The sequence below is a fragment of the Mastomys coucha genome, unplaced genomic scaffold (assembly GCF_008632895.1).
Source record: "Mastomys coucha isolate ucsf_1 unplaced genomic scaffold, UCSF_Mcou_1 pScaffold18, whole genome shotgun sequence".
Lineage (NCBI taxonomy): Eukaryota > Metazoa > Chordata > Mammalia > Rodentia > Muridae > Mastomys > Mastomys coucha.
Window position 1 is genome coordinate 92,922,108 of NW_022196900.1, and position 16,264 is coordinate 92,938,371.

A 16,264-nucleotide genomic window follows, 5' to 3' on the forward strand; every position below is an offset into this window, starting at 1 on the left:
AAAAACTGAACATATTTTTCCTCTGAACTACTTGATAAAATTCAGATATGAATGAAGGAGTACCATCTACCACAACCACTATATTACCATACCTAGAAAAATAGTTCCTCAGTCCAGATGCCTCGTGATCTCTTAGGAATATTGCTTTTGGCTTTTAAAGAAATATTCTGCCTGGCAGTGGTGGCACATTCCTTTAATCCCAGCACTTGGGAGGCAGAGGCAGGCAGATTTCTGAGTTCAAGGCCAGCCTGGTCTACAGAGTAAGTTCCAGGACAGCCTGGGCTACACAGAGAAACTCTGTCTCAAAAAAACAAAAAAACAAAACAAAACAAAAATTTGGTTACTTCCAAATTATGTATTAATATTCCATATTAATATTCCATATTAAGTATGGTGCTGTGGAAAATAAGTAGAAAAAAATGCTCTTGAGAAAACCTGTAGTGTTGTGTAAGAATGAGCAAATACAGTCTTTGTATGGTTAATATTTATTGACTACCTTTTGTATGCTGTACTGTATTCTGGGCATTGGATATAGTGATAACACTAACAAAGTCTTTATCTTTTTAGAGTTTACAAATTATTTGGGAAAGAAAGCAGGTTTTTTTTTTGTTGGTGGTGGTTTTTTTTGTTTGTTTGTTTGTTTTGATTTTCGAGACAGTGTTTCTCTGTATAGCTCTGGCTGTCCTGGAACTCACTCTGTAGACCAGGCTGGCCTCCAACTCAGAAATCCGCCTGCCTTTGCCTCCCAAGTGCTGGGACTAAAGGCGTGTACCACCACCGCCCAGCAAGAAAGCAGTTTTAAAAAAAGACATATCAGTAGTCCAGGTGGTAGTGGCAGATTCCTTTTATCCCGCATTCAGCAGACAGGCAGACAGATCTCTTAAGTTTCAGGACAACCAAAGCTACATATTGAAACCCTGTCTCAAAGAAACAAAGTAAACAACCCTTCCAAACCCATAGTAGTAGTATAACTTTGGATATAGATTCCCAGTTGGGGAGACATATTAGGAGAGGAGTGTAGCTTTAGCCTGGATCATCAGGTAAGGCATTTCTGAGGAAATGACTTTTGACCTGTGACTTGAATTACAAGGTGATAGACACCACAGGAAATATTATTAGGAATGGTGGGATAGGTTGCAGGGTAGGAGAAGGTAAATAGGAGTTACTTTGTGTGATGGGAAGGCATGGAGGAATCCAAATTATATTCCATAAAACAACTGAAGGATTCAATCTATTGATATAGTCTGATGTTGGTGATGTTTAGATGGTCTTGACTTCAAGATCCTCTTGCTTCAGCTTCCAAGTGCTTGGAGTGCAGACATACGTACCACCACACCTGTGTGAATAGGCTTGATTTCAAGAAACTGTTTATTTTTAGCCTTATGCCTGCAATTTTAGCACTTAGGAAGTTGGGGCAGGAGGATACCAGATAGAAGCTAGCTTGGGTTAAATAGGGAGATGCTGTTTCAAAGAAAACCAAATAAGATCAAACCAGTAGACTAATTAAAAAAGCCTTTAACTTGCTGAAACCTGAAGAGCCTCCTGTTTCATTTATTTTCACTTTTTCTTTCAGTATATTACTAAATATTACTAAATAATATTATATTCATATTGTCTTATTAGTAGAATTACAAAGAAATTATAGTTCTACAGTTTTAAGTTTGGGTTGGAGTTGGAGTTAATAAAATTGTGGTATAAACACAAGGATCTTTGAGTAAGAAACAATATAGTCTTCATATATGTACACACACACACACACACACACACACACACACACCACAGACACAGATAAATCCAATTCTAATTGGATTCTGTCACTTCTGTCACGTGGTTTAAACATAGAAAAAGAAACACATTGTGAAAGTGAATGGGAAGGATTTTGTAAGTTATGTATCCTTAGGAAAGAGCGCCTACATAGGATAGAATTCATATTAGGAAGTGTTCTGTAGTTGAGGTTTTTGTTGTTTAGGGGCGGTGGGGAAATGTTGAATGTAGTTGTTGAAATATATTGCAAGATTTACTATCCTTACTCTAATTGAGTTTTGATAGAGTTATAGTCTTTTATATTTGAGGGCTAGAAGTGAGAATGGTGGCCTTAATAATATTTTAAGTCTTAGTCTTTATTTAGAATAATCACACACATAACACACAATCCTAACAGTTCCTGTAATTGCTCTTTCCTCTACCTTAACTCTGGCTTGCTTGCTTTCCTTCTTTCTTTCTTTCTTTCTTTCTTTCTTTCTTTCTTTCTTTCTTTCTTTCTTTCTTTCTTTCTTTCTTTTGGAGACAGGGTTTCTCTGTATAGCTCTAGTTGTCCTGGAACTCACACTGCAGACCAGGCTTTATTTATTTATTTATTTATTTATTTATTTATTTATTCATTTATTTATTTTGGAGACAGGGTTTCTCTGTATAGCCCTAGTTGTCCTGGAACTCACATTGTAGACCAGGCTGGCCTCGAACTCAGAAATCCACCTGCTTCTGCCTCTCGAGTACTGGGATTAAAGGTGTGGGCCACCACTGCCCGGCTAACTCTGGCTTTAAAAAAACATTTTATTGTTTATACCAGCCTCAACAGTGTAATCAATAGGAAAAAATACTTTGTAGCATTAATTAGAACTGATGCTTTCTTTTCATGTCAGTGACTGTATCCACTACTTTTTAGAAAAATTAAAATAAGTGTTTAGAATTAGAGTGAAAACAAAGCCAGTTTTGTAAGTGTTAACTGTTTATTTGTTGGAGCAAGGCTTTCCCACATCAGATGCAGGCTGTACTTACTGGATGTCTATTGCAGATGTAGCCCAGGGCCCAGTCACAGGAGATACATTAGCACTCTGCTTCTGGAGCCCATCAGGTAAGGAGCCACCAGCAGTGCTGAAGCTACAGGCGGGATCCATTTTAAATCCTGGTCATCCAGAGAGGCAAAGTAAGTGGTAAAGAGATCATTTGGCTGGTAGAAGGCACTTTCTGAATGCTGTCTAAAACTTGAGATTATTGAGTGTCTTCTTATGACTGACTGGCTTGCTTTTTTATAATTTACTATAGAAGAATGAGCCCAACACTAGGCATGTGCTGATGGTGTTTATTGGAGAGCCTTAGAAGTAGTCTTCTGGAGCTGTGTTGTTTTCCTCCTTCCGGAATTTGATTTAATAGAGCTGACAACAGATGCCTCAAGTGGATCAAATCATAACATGAAAGGAGGGGATTATTTGTCTGGGTATAGAGGAATGTGCAGTCCCCATCCTCCTCCCTCTGTAGAATGTGGTAAAGCTATTATTGAAAATCCTTTTTAAAACAAAACAGTATGTGATTAGATCTATATCCCAGTCTTGACTATTTAGAGACTCTGTGGTTCTGTTAGAGAGGTAATATTGACCAAAAAAAAAAAAAAAAAAAAGATAAGTAAACCGTATCCTTTCTGAAGGACAAAGTAGCTGGAATTTAAGAATTGTATGTCAATATTCCCACTGTGGTGAGGGGTGAGGCTGTAATGCAGGCCTTTGGGGGTTGAGTCTTGTATTAGGCCTTTGCTCTACTATTAAGGTTCATTGCAAGCTTGTTATTTTCACAGAGTGCTGTAATGGTGTTTTGTTTGTTTGTTTGGGTTTTTTGTTTGTTTTGATATTGTCAAATTAGAATTTTAGGGTACCATTGTTAGATGGAAAAGCAAGAGAATTCATCACTATTTAATAATTTAAACTTTGATTTTATTTTATATCTCCCCTTTAGTATAGTACCTGGATTGGCTTAATTTATATCCAAATTCTCTTCTGGCTTGGTGGCATATACCTGTACCTCCCAGCACTTAGGACATTGAGGTGGCAGGGTTGCTTAAGTCCACAAGTTCAGGGCCATCCTGGCTAACATATTTCAGACTGTATCCAAGCAACAAAACCATAAAACAAAAACAAAAACAAAAAAACCCAACCACCCTCTCCCAATTTTGCAATAATGGATTATGTTAAGTCCAATTTTGGAAGCTATTTTCTATTCTTACTATTCAAAGGAGTTTTATGAGTTTGAGCCTTGTCTACCTCCTTCCCTCCTTCCTTTCCTTCCTTTCTTTTTCTTGTTTCAGTTTTGAGAATACACACTCTTAATCACCAAGCTATCTCTCCAGGCCCAGGGTGGTTTTAAGGAATAAAGTGATACATAGAAAGACCTTAGTATGTGCTGCCCAAGGTATTTCTGATCAGAGATGAATATAGATACATACATGGTGTGCTGGCTAGTTATGTCAGCTCGACACAGCTAGAGTTATCTGACAGGAGGGAACCTCTATTGACAAAATGCCTCTGTAAGATCTGGCTGTAAGGCATTTTTTTTTTAAAAGTGACTGATAGAGAAGGGCACAGCCCATTGTGGGTGGTGCCATCCCTGGACTGGTGGTCTTGGATTCTATAAGAAAGCAGGCCAAATATACTATGAGGAGCGAGCCAGTAAACCGCATTACTCCATGGCCTCTTCATCAGCTCCTGCCTCCAGCTTCCTGCCCTGTGTGAGTTCCTGTCCTGACTTCTTTCAGTGATCAACAGCAATGTGGAAGTGACAGCTGAATAGATCCTTCCTCCCCAGATGGCTTTCGTCACGGTGCTTCATCACAGCAATAGTAACCCTGACTCCAGGACGTGTAGTTAGTTAGGTCTGCGCAGGAAGTGTCTGGCTGACCGGCTGCACGACAGAATATAGCAATCTTTGTGTGGTATGTTGTCTTGCTGCTGTTGAAACTTGCAGCTCTCACATTGGTGTTCCCAGCATTTTATTTGGCTTCTCATACAGTAGGAGCCAGGTCATTCCTATGGAATGTAAGTCCTTTGAAAACAGCTATAGGTTGGCTATTTAAACCTCAGTTGTAGTTCAGCTAGGGAGAAAATTGTCTTATCATAGAGTAGTGAAAGTCAGGGGGCAGAGTACCTCTGTAGGAGGTCCATAGACTCTCTTTGCTGAATGTGGTTACCATCAGAAACAGGAAAGTAGCTGCCTAGAGTTTAGCCAATAAATGAGTGAGACCATATTTTGCTTTCTGAAGTAGTTCCATATTTATAAACATTTATAAAGGGTACCTGTTATATCCCAGGTACTGTTTGAGGGCCCTAGGAATACAATAGGGAAGCCCCTTTTCTACTGGAGTTACATTCTAGGGAGGAATGTGAATATTAAGTCTTAGGAAGTGCTGAGAACCATGAAGAAAAATAAAACAGGAAAAGAGCAAACATCAAGTTAAAGATTCTTTTTGTTATTATTATGATTATTAATATTTTGAGAAGGATCTTGCTACTTAGTCCAGACTGGCTTAGAATTCATTTTTACTTATCTTGATACTATGATAAAATATCTGATAAAAGTAACTTGGAGGAGAAAAGGTTTATTTTGGGCTTTTAATTTAGATAATACAGTACATCATTGCCAGAAAGGCATGGCCACAGTAAAATTCTGTCTGTGATGGCAGGAGCTCAGATGACATCTCATATCTTGGCAGATTACGAAGCATAGATTAGACTGTGTAACCTCAAAAGGCTCATTTTAGTGCCTTACTTCTTAAAATTCATAGCTCTACAAACCAGTGCCACCAACTGAGACAAAGAGTACTGAACATGTTTGTAGGGGAGAATAGTCCAGATTCAAATCATTAACAGCCCAGGCTGATCTCAAATATTATCCTTCTGACTCAGTATTCAGAGTGCTAGGGATTACAAGTGTGTACCACTGCACAGTAGGGGTGCTAATTTTAAATAGGATCTTATTTTAAATAGAATTATGTAGAAGACTTCTCAATGAGATTATGAACAGAATCATGATAGAGCCAATAAGTGGCCCTCAAGAAAAAGAATCCATTTTAGTTACCAAAAGTCAGGTCCTTGGGATGAGGAGTAGGAATAATAGACCTCAGAAGTTACTTTAGTAGGTAAAGGAGAGTATGTTTACTTTAGGCTGGTGGTTCTCACTTTTCCTAATGCTGTGACCCTGTAATACAGTTCCTCATGCTGTGATGACCCTAAACCATAAAAATATTTTTGTTATGAATCAAAATGTAAATATCTGTTTTCTGGTGGTTTTATAAGCTCCTTTAATCCCAGCGCTCTGGAGGCAGAGGCAGATATATCTCTGAGTTCAAGGCCAGCCTGGTCTACAGAGTGAGTTCCAGGACAGCCAAATCTCAAAAAAAAACCCAAAAAGGTTATTTAATCCCCAAGGGGGTTTTGACCACATGTTGAGAACCACTGCTCTAAGCCATTGCAGTCAGTTGGTATTTGTTCTCAAGAAATAAGTACTGAAGTGAGTAGATCTGGTGCTGGTGAAAGTCAGCCTGTATGCCAGCTTTGAGCACATACCACATTATAGGCTAGACGGTGCAGTGTGTGTAAGACAGGGTTTCTCTGTGTAACAGTACTGGCTGTCCAGGAATTTACTCTGCCTTCTAGGTGCTAGGAATAAGGCATGGGCCACCACACCTGGGTACCACATAGAGTTTTTAAAAATAGTTTTGGATTGATGAGATGGCTCAGTGGGTAAAAGCACTTGCCACCAAGCCTAATGACCTGACTTTGATCTCTGAAAGATCTATACGATGGAGAGATGTGACTCCCACAAAGTTGTCCTTTGCCCTTTGTATACAAGCCATGCTACAGCTCTCTCCCCCATAAATGTAATTTAAAAAAACATAAAAAGGTAGTCTAGTATCAGAATGCAAATTAAAAATTAATTGGCTCTACCACAGATCCACTGAAGGACATCTGAGGACAGTATCTGGAAGTTTGCAATATTAACAAGTACAGAGGTAACTCTCTTTCCGGGGTTTGAGATTTATTTTCTCTATTCTTGTCATTAGAAGTTATTTTTACCCTGAGCTTAGTGGGTGTGCAGGCTAGCACCTGCTTATTTAAGAACCATTCTTGTATAATATCCAGTGGATCTTGTATTTACTTTTACAAAGCTTTAAGTCTCCAACTATTGCCTACTCTAATATATATTGATGCTACAGCAGGAAAAAAAAAAGGAGCCTTTATCCTCTTTCTTAATAGCATTCTTAATTTTCACCTTAGCCTTAAACCCAGGAAGGAGAAACCTCTGAATAGAGAAGGCCAATTTGGCTATACGCTTATGTTCTAAAACAAAAACCAAAAATGAAACAAAGAGAAAACTTGCTGACATTCAATACCTTGTGAATTTTCTGCTCGTTGAATATTCAAGGGCTGGAGAGATGGCTTAGTGGTTAAAAGAGCACTGACTGCTCTTCCGAAGGTCCTGAGTTCGAATCCCAGCAACATGATTTACCATCTGTAATGAGATCTGATGCCCTCTTCTGGAGTGTCTGAAGCCAGCTACAGTGTACTTTCATATAACAAATAAATAAATCTTATGGGCAGTGGTGGCGCATGCCTATAATCCCAGCACTTGGGAGGCAGAGGCAGGTGGATTTCTGAGTTTGAGGCCAGCCTGGTCTACAGAATGATTTCCAGGACAGCCAGGGATACACAGAGAAACCCTGTCAAAAAAAAAAAAAAAAAAAAAAAAAAAAAAAAACCAAAAAAAAAATTACAGACCAATTTCTCTTATGTATATAGATGTAAAAATATTCAACAAAATGCTCTCAAACTGTATCACATCCAACACATCAAAAATCTCATTAACCATGGTTAAGTAGGCTTCAATCCAGAGATGCAGAGATGGTTCAACATATGAAAATCAGTAAATGTAATTCACCATATAAAAAAAAATCTTGAAAATTCAAGTTATTTACCTATGATTAAATTTTCACCAGATGTAGTACCACATACCTCTAATCTTGGCACTTGGAAGGTAGAGACATCTCTTCATGTTTGAGGCTTGTCTGATCAACAGAATGTTTCAAGAAAGCCAGAGCTACATAGTGAGACTCTATTTTGAAAAAAACAAAACAAACAAACAAACAAAAAAACCAACCCCAATTCCCTCTACCCCCTCCAAAAAGAGTTTATAGTTCTCACACAGTATTATATCTGTAGCATGGAGATATCTTAGTGAAAGTGAGCAAGATGAAGGCACTGAGGAGATGTGGAAGATGGAGTTTGATTTTAAGGGAGATTTCAGTCATCAGTGGCAGATGTAAGCTGTTGGTAGATGTTGAACTGGGTGAGAATGTCACAGCCAGCATTCTAATGGGCAAGCACCTGTTGAAGGGAGTGTGTGGTTGCCCCAGCTCTCATGGCACTCCTGCTAATATCACATTGTGGGAGATCTAATAGCCAAGATGCTTCTCTGCTAAGGCTGTGCCAGCCTGTGAGCAGGTCTGACTTCCATATCCTGTTTTGTGCACTCAGCTCCTCTTGTGGTTGGGCTTTTGGAATGAATAGAAACCTTTCTTCTACCAAAGAAGCTGAGAGTCAAAGAAAAATTATTTTCCTCCAAGATCTAAGTACTGGAATATAGATAATGAAGTCGGGTTTTCTTTGGTGGAGTTATCTAGTTTTGTAATGTTTTAGAAAAGTGCCCCCAAGTCTTTGTGTGTAAGCCTTTAATTCCAGATGCTCAGGAGGCAGAGGCAGGCAGATCTGAGTTTTAGGCTAGTCCCATCTATCTACATAGAGAGTTCCAGGAAAGCCAGAGGTGCCTAATGAAGCCTGTCTCAAAACAAACAAGCCAAATAAATAAACAAAACCCCACAAATAAAATACAAGTATCTTCTTACCCTGATTTAATCTCCCTACCCTGTTATTAATCTAAGAGTTTTCATGTCTTTCCAACCTTGCAGTTTGTTGTTTCTGATTTTATCAGTCCAGAGATTAGGGGAGCTCATTGCAGTGGGTGGTAATTTACAATTTGTAAAAATGATGTGAATGTAATAGAAAAGGTCATTAAATTAAGGAATAACTGGTCTTGGGTCACAAAGAAGTTCTAGTTTCTATGGAGAGTTCACAAAGAAAGACTGGTTTTTCTTAGTACTGAGGAGTAAATTCACTTTGCTTTTACCATTTACTGTATCTACTTCCCTCTGCCTTCTTTCCTCAGTCATTTGCCAGTGGTAGTCTTGTGAAGGTCTGATGTGGCAAAGGTGCTAGAGTTGAAGTTCTGAGTACTTAAGTCTAACTTTAAGCCCTTGTTTCCTCTGGGACTTATTTTCCCATCTTCTGGAATCACTGCTGTGATTGGCCAGGGAATTTTAGGTGTAACTCAGGAGTAAAAATGGCCTTATTCAGGATAAATCCAGAACTTTTCATTTCAAATTAAAAAGTTATCTTTTAGTGTTACCTAGAAACCCAGATTGAGTACAAGAACAGTCTTTAGTCAGGTTCCAGATTGAGGGAGAGTTTTGAAAAGTACAGACTCAGCAGAAAAATAAAACAGGCATGTGTAGGGCTGGAAAACTAGCTCAGTGGTTAAGAGCAATTGGTTTGGTGTTCCTGCCGAAGACCCAAGTTAGTGCCCAGCACCAACATGGCATCTTACAACTGTTCTGTAATTCCAGTCCCAGGGGAACAGATGCCCTCTTCAGGCCTCTATGGGCACTGCATGCACATGGTACACAGACATGTATGTTAGGCCACTCACACACATAAATAAATAAATCTTATTTTTATTTCAACAAGATTGTATTGAAGAATGTTTCTGCAGAATACCAAAGGGACTCAGTGTGATTCTGGTTTTGACTCCTGTTTCTCCTTATGCTGCCATCTGCTGTACCTGTGCAGATGGTTCTGTTGCCTTGGAAGATATGGTGTGCTCTGTAAGTGGATCCGGGTGCCTTGAAGTCCTTTGTACTCTGCTTGTGTGTGTTGGATGCTTCTGTGTGATTTTCCACTGGATGCCCAAGCCCACTTTTCTTCCTCACTTCATTAGCTTTCCCCATTACTTCCAGTAGTTTCACCATGCCCCTCTATATGTCTTTTTCTTCTTTTTGGTAGCTTTCAGCTTGTGTGCCATCCATTCTCTGGTCTCCATGACTCTGCAGTGTGGTGGATAGACTGTAGACCCGGAGGCTACAGATTCTGCATTGTGCTTCTTGGGTGGTCTCAGGCTAACATACTCTCTTTTTTTTTTTTCCCTTGAGAAATGTTTCCATGAGTATAGATTTTATAGCTAATCTAGTTTTAGTTTTGCTTTTTAAAAGAGATGGTGAAATGTTAAAAGAGCCACAGGGGCTAAGATTGTAGCTCAGTTGGTAGAGAGCTTGCCCAATATTAATGTGACCTTGGATTTATCCCAGCATACATAAATTGGGTATGGTATACACACCTGTAATCCCAACACTCAAGGAGAGGCAGGAGGATTAGAAGTTCAGGTCATTCTTGCCTTCATAGTTATAGCTCATTGCTTGAGCTATAATACGAGACCCTGTTTAAAACAAAACAAAACAAAAGCAGAAACAAACAAAACACCATAAAAACAACAGAAGGATATGAAAAGACTATTTGAAACTCAGATCTGTAGGAAGTACATTAATGTGTGTCCCAAGTGATTGTTCTAATGACAAATGCCTTGTTGGGCCTTTGTAGGGTGGCACAGCACTGTGGCATTTCTCTGATGCCAGTTGCAAAGAACAAGGAAGTCTAGCCAGCTTTTGCTTTGGGAAGGAGCGATGGCTTAGCACTGAGTACAAGATACAAAGGATATAGCTTTCTCGTTCTTTAGTTACTTCTCAGTAGACCCTCTCTGTGTGACTGGAAAAAGCTGCAATTCAAACTTGTTTGGCTTTAACTCTGGGAGTTTATTTTCAACACAAAAGACTTCAACTCAGGATAGCTTCATGATTCTTTTAGAACACTCAGCTACTTTGATACATCTGACTCTAGAACACACTTAGTGGCTGTGCTCTAAAGTTATATAGGACACTCTGGCTCTACACTGGACAGACTTGCTTTTGCTTTGTATTCTTCTAGGTGGGGGGGAGGGCTTTCCATTCCTTTCTTAATAAAAAACATTTAGCTGATTTCCGATCATGCCCTGTCTTATCTTTCATTTTTCCTTTATATTTCATTCTGGTTTGCTACAGCTCAGCTCTTCCACTTTGGCTTAGTACAAGGCATGAGCCACAACTTGGTACATGGTTGGTTATTGGAAGAGAAACTTAAAATGCAAGAAGTGGGAAGGCACTTAGGACTATTGTTCTCTTCACAGGGTAGCATTAGGATGAGTAATGTGAACATAGGGAAAATGTGGATTCTTAGATTCAGTAACACTATATGTATAGATTAATTATTTGGGGAAATAGAATTTTGGGTTGCTGACAGGTCAGAAATATTTGGAGAAAGCTTCCGTTTTGATAAAGAAGTTATTTTTAGTTTGAAGAGAGAGAGTAGTTTCATCATCATACTGGAATCTTGCAGTCATGTTTGTAACTCAAACTAATCGGCTTATGTGCCAGAGAAGTGTCAGGTGGCATGCTCATTTCCTCCTGAGTATGAGTACTGCTTGGCTTAACTCCTGCAGTGCTGTGGCTGGACTGCGGGGCATTGTTAGGGGGTGTCATGGATGCCAAGGGTGAGGTGCTGCAGGTTTAGGTGCTAACCAGAGGAGAGAACATGCATGCTGCGCTGGGCTCCATTGTATTCACTTGGGCTACACTGGCTGCCATAGGTGCTGTGTATGGTGCGTAAGACCTGTGCATACTAGGCATATTTTGGTAAAACTGTTTTAGAACCTAGTTTGCTTGACCCAGTTGCCCAGTCTCTTGGTTCTTGTCCTAGATATTTTATTTCCCACAAGTTGTTTTTAATGGATTTTAATTTCCCAATTATCACTCATGTACCATACTTCCACTGAGTGCTATTTAAATGTTATATGCCCAGTGTAGGTGTTAGTATTCTTGGTTACTTTTTTTCCTTAGTGTTTCTTATATTATTCATTGAAGAATGTCTGGCTGAGTACTTAAACAATTTTAATTTTAAAATTTGGAAAAGACTTTAAATTACTAAGTCAGAAAAATGTAGTTTTGTGGCTTAGTTTTGATTTAGGTACTTTATGATCATTGTACAGAAGGATGTAGACTCAAGGTGATGTCATCTCAACTCTGAAGAAGCTAGAATGGTGAGGAGAAAAACAGTAGACTTAAGTAAAACAAGTGTCCTCTAAACAGTTGACTTACTGAGGGCTGGTGGGAGTGACTTACTTCCTGCTGGGACATGTCTTGCCCTAATTTCTGCAGCTTTATACATAATAGAAGCTTATGAGTATGACTGTTTGAAGTCTTAGATTTTTCTTCCTGGCCTTATTTTTTTCTTAAAACAGTAAAAATGAAGGCTGGGATTATGGCTTAGTGGTAGAGCGCTTGCCTAGCATGTGCACAGTCCTGCATTCAGTGTCTACCACAAAAGTAACAAAAACTAAATAAGACTATAATAATAACTGGTTCCTCACTTGTGCAGGCAGCACACAGTAGGACTGGCTCTTGTTAAGAGGGTGCAGATAAACCAGCTCTTAAGGCAAGAGTGAGGGAGAGCTGCCCCTCAGCCCCCAATCATGAGATCAGGCGCCATGAGTGGGCAGCACAGTGGAGCTGGCTCAGTAACCATGGTTGTTGGTGAGCAGCCCGAGGGCATAAGAGCAGGAGCGCTGACCCTGCCTCCTGCCAATGGCAGCATTGGGTGGCCTAGTTGGAGCAGTGCTGGAGAGTTTGCCCTAGTGGCTCGGATAAGGGAGAGCTGGTACACTGAGCAGCTCAGCTACCACCCAGGCCCAGGTCTGTATCATCTGAGAATGATTGGGATGTGTGAAAGGTGCAAGATCTCCATGACACAGGGCAACAACAGGATAATTAGGAGGAGTCCTGGTGAACATCCAGTATTGATGGGTGTTACAGAAGGCAGAGAACTTAAACCAAACTAATGACTCATTTGCAAGTAAAGATGTGTGGACCGAGGGATACACTGTGGAACACACTGTAACATACTAGAGCTTCCATGATGTTTTCCTTTGTGTGTGTTTTGTCGGGGACGGTTGCAAGAGTGCTGGGTAAGGGCCCAGGGAGATGAGCAGGACTGGGATGCATGATGTGAAACTCACAAAGAATTAGTAAAAAGTTAAAACAAAAAATAACTGGTGAAGCTGATACTCAGAGGGGCAAGAAAAGCTTGCAGTCACAGCTAGAGGGTTACTCTATTTGGGGAGGCCAGAGGGGTGGCAGCAGTAATAAATTTCTCTCCTAGGCATGAGGAGGCTTCTTCAGTTGTCTCAGCTTACCTCAGGCTAACAAATTTCTCTCTTTTTTAAAAAAGATGTATGTTTGTATTTTATATGAGTACACTGTAGCTGTCTTCACACCAGAAGAGGATAGGATCCCATTTCAGATGGTTGTAAGCTACCATGTAGGTGCTGGGAATTGAACTCTGGACCTCTGGAAGAGCAGTCAGTGCTCTTAACCATGCACACCCCCCCTCCAATAGGAAATTATTTAAAAGTTGAGCCTCAGCTTTTTTCTTTTCTTTTTTTTTTAATATTTATTTTTTATTATAAATTAGTACACTGTAGCTGTCTTCAGACACACCAGAAGAGGGCGTCAGATTTCATTACGGGTGGTTGTGAGCCACCATGTGGTTGCTGGGATTTGAACTCATGACCTTCTGAAGAGCAGTCGGTGCTCTTACCCGCTGAGCCATCTCACCAGCCCAGCTTTTTTCTTAATATATAAAATAGATTTGACAATCTTGTAATCTGAGAGGACTGAGAGTGTGCGTGAGTGTAGGCCCTCTGAACCATGAAGTACTGTGTAAGCAGTGGGTAGTAGGAGGTATATTATTTCTTTTGTTTTCTGAAACAGGGTCTTGGTATGTTGACCAGGCAAGTTTTGAATTCTTGGCTCAAGTGATTTTGCCTCAATTTTCTGAATAGCTGAAAGATATATTATTCAGAGAGTAAGAGTAGGGTTTAGAACAGGAAATAAACAAATAGGCACTTAACAATACTGAATAAATCTAGGATCTGTCAGGAGAGCTGGTTCCTACTGGTTTCCTTGTTAACTAAAGCTGTGAGAAGTCCTGAGAGAAATGGAGCAGTTTGCCGGGGTCACAGGCAATGTTTAGTTACAAAGCTGAGCTGAGCTGAGATTTGCCTCACTGCTGCTCTTAGCTGTGTCCTTAGTTTCATCAGAACTGACCTTTGTTTTTCTCTTTGCTCTGGACCATTTCCTTATTCAGTTAAGTCCTTTCCTCCTCATTTTGCCCCCTCCATCTTTTCATCTTTTTTTCCCTCCTTCACAGTTAATATTGTAATATAAGACCAGGGAATCATGAGTTTGAGTTTTTTTGACATGGAAAGTTCCTAGGGCTGACTATATATTAGAATTAGATGACTTTTACAAAATAACAATATCTAAGGTTCTGATTTTATTTTTATATGTTTTTTATGATTATATATCTGTAGTAATAGAACCAAATTGCTCAATAAATTTTTTATGTGTATATAATATAAGTGACTTGTATTAAGATACATAGCAGATCAAAACAGACTATTCTCAGAACTCCAGAACATTCATTCCCTCATAATTCTTCATCATCATTACTGGCTCCCTCAGTAAGTTGACATTAATTAAATTAATTAACTTTTATGTTTCTTTTGAGGCAGGGTATCTTGTAGCCAAACTGGCCTCCAAATCACTATGCCGTGAACTTTAGTTTCTCCTGCTTCCTTTCTAAATGCTGAGGTCATAGGTGTGCAATCCCATGCTGAGGTCATAGGTGCGCACTACCATGTCTGGGTTTGTTTTGTTTGTTTGAGACAGGGTCTTGTTATGTTTGTAGCCCAGCTGTGTGGCCCACTTGGCTATTGCACTGTCTTTGTTAACTAGCTTTGTCTTTGTTGCAGTACTAGGATTGAGCCTGTGGCCTTGAGCGTGCTGGTGCAGCCCTGTGTCACTTAGTACTCACCAGCCCTTCTGTCACTTTTTACATATTTTGAGACAGTGTCACTAAGTTGCCTAGGCTAACTTTGAACTCCTTCTGTAGCCTGGGGGGCCATGAGCCAGAGATCCTGCCTCAGCCTCTTGAATGGCTTTTATAAATGTTCTTCAGTAGGTCTGGCTGTTTTGCATGTTGAATTTCATATAGAATCAGATAGCATGAATTCTTTTGATTCTGACTCCCCCAACCCCCAACATCCTGTTGAATATTGAATTGTATGGCTATGCCAAAGTTACTGGTTTTACTCTTGATGGACACTTGGGATCATTTTTTAATTTATGTCCTGTAGTGTGTATTCTAGCTCACTCCTAATAGCACTAAGGTTGTGTATAGAAGCTGTTTTTAAATCTTGCGTTGTAATAAGAGAAATGAGTTGTTTGTTATAAGCAAAAGACTTGTACAGTGATTTTTTTTTTAGGCACTTAGGGATTAATCCAAAAGTCACATTCTAAGTTTAGTGTGATTAAAACCAATTTTAAACCTTCGAGTGACTAATACCTGTGACTGGTACAATAGTGCTTGGATACCCCCGTGATTTAGACAAAACCAAACAGAAGCCCCTCCTCAACTCTCCCTTTTTAAAATCACTTTTACTTTTACACATATAAATGCTTCTACATAGCTGTTATCTTAGGGTTTTACTGCTGAAAACAGACACTGTGACCAAGGCAACTCTTATAAAGGACAACATTTAATTGGGGCTGGCTTACAGGTTCAGAGGTTCAGTCTACTGCCTGGCAGTGTCCAGGCAGGCATGGTATCGTGCTGGAGGAGCTTAAAGTTCCGCCTCTTGTTCTGAAGGCAGCTAGAAGACTGGCTTCCAGGAAGACTAGGGTCTTAAAGTCCACACCCACAGTGACACATGTACTCCAGCAAGGCCACATCTACTCCAATAAGGACACCTTCTAATTGTGCCACTCCATGGGCCCAGCATATGCAAACCACCACAACTGTGTATATTTACTGCCTCTCCACTCAGTCCATCTGGCTTCTCTCCCTTACACTTCACAGTAACATCTGGTGACAGTAACATAGTCACCAGAACCTTCTACCAAACTGGATTTTACAAAAATGTTGTCTGTAGTTTTCTTGGCCAGTGAACTGTTACCATTCATTCCTTCTGGGACTCTTCTTTTGACTCCAGTGGTGTAATACTCACTGCTCTAATCTTCCTCCCACGTCTCTGCTGTTTGTACAGGCTCATCCTCCTTTCTGTGGCTATTAAATGCTTATGCTTCCATGACCTCCTCTCTTCACATAGTAGACATTCTCCCTGAGTAATCTCCATCCACCCCCATTGGTTTTAGGGATATGAATCATACCTTTGTGTCTCCAACCCACACCATTCCTCTGAAATATAGAGCCATCTGTTATCTACCAGGTACTGTTCTAGG

The 16,264-nt window shown here is 39.9% G+C and overlaps 1 protein-coding gene across 10 annotated transcripts in view; it reads left to right on the forward strand.

Annotated features, from left to right (window-relative positions):
- The window catches only part of Luzp1 (leucine zipper protein 1), a 97,122-nt gene that overhangs the window by 39,083 nt on the left and 41,775 nt on the right, over positions 1–16,264 (forward strand). Inside the window, exon 2 of one of the 10 annotated variants that reach the window (XM_031379099.1) lies at positions 2,795–2,926. The exons of 8 other annotated variants lie outside the window; for them this stretch is intronic. The gene's annotated coding sequence lies outside the window, so the exon portion shown is untranslated. The remainder of the gene's footprint in view (positions 1–2,794; positions 2,927–16,264) is intronic. One more of the 10 variants, XM_031379100.1, reaches the window with a different exon arrangement.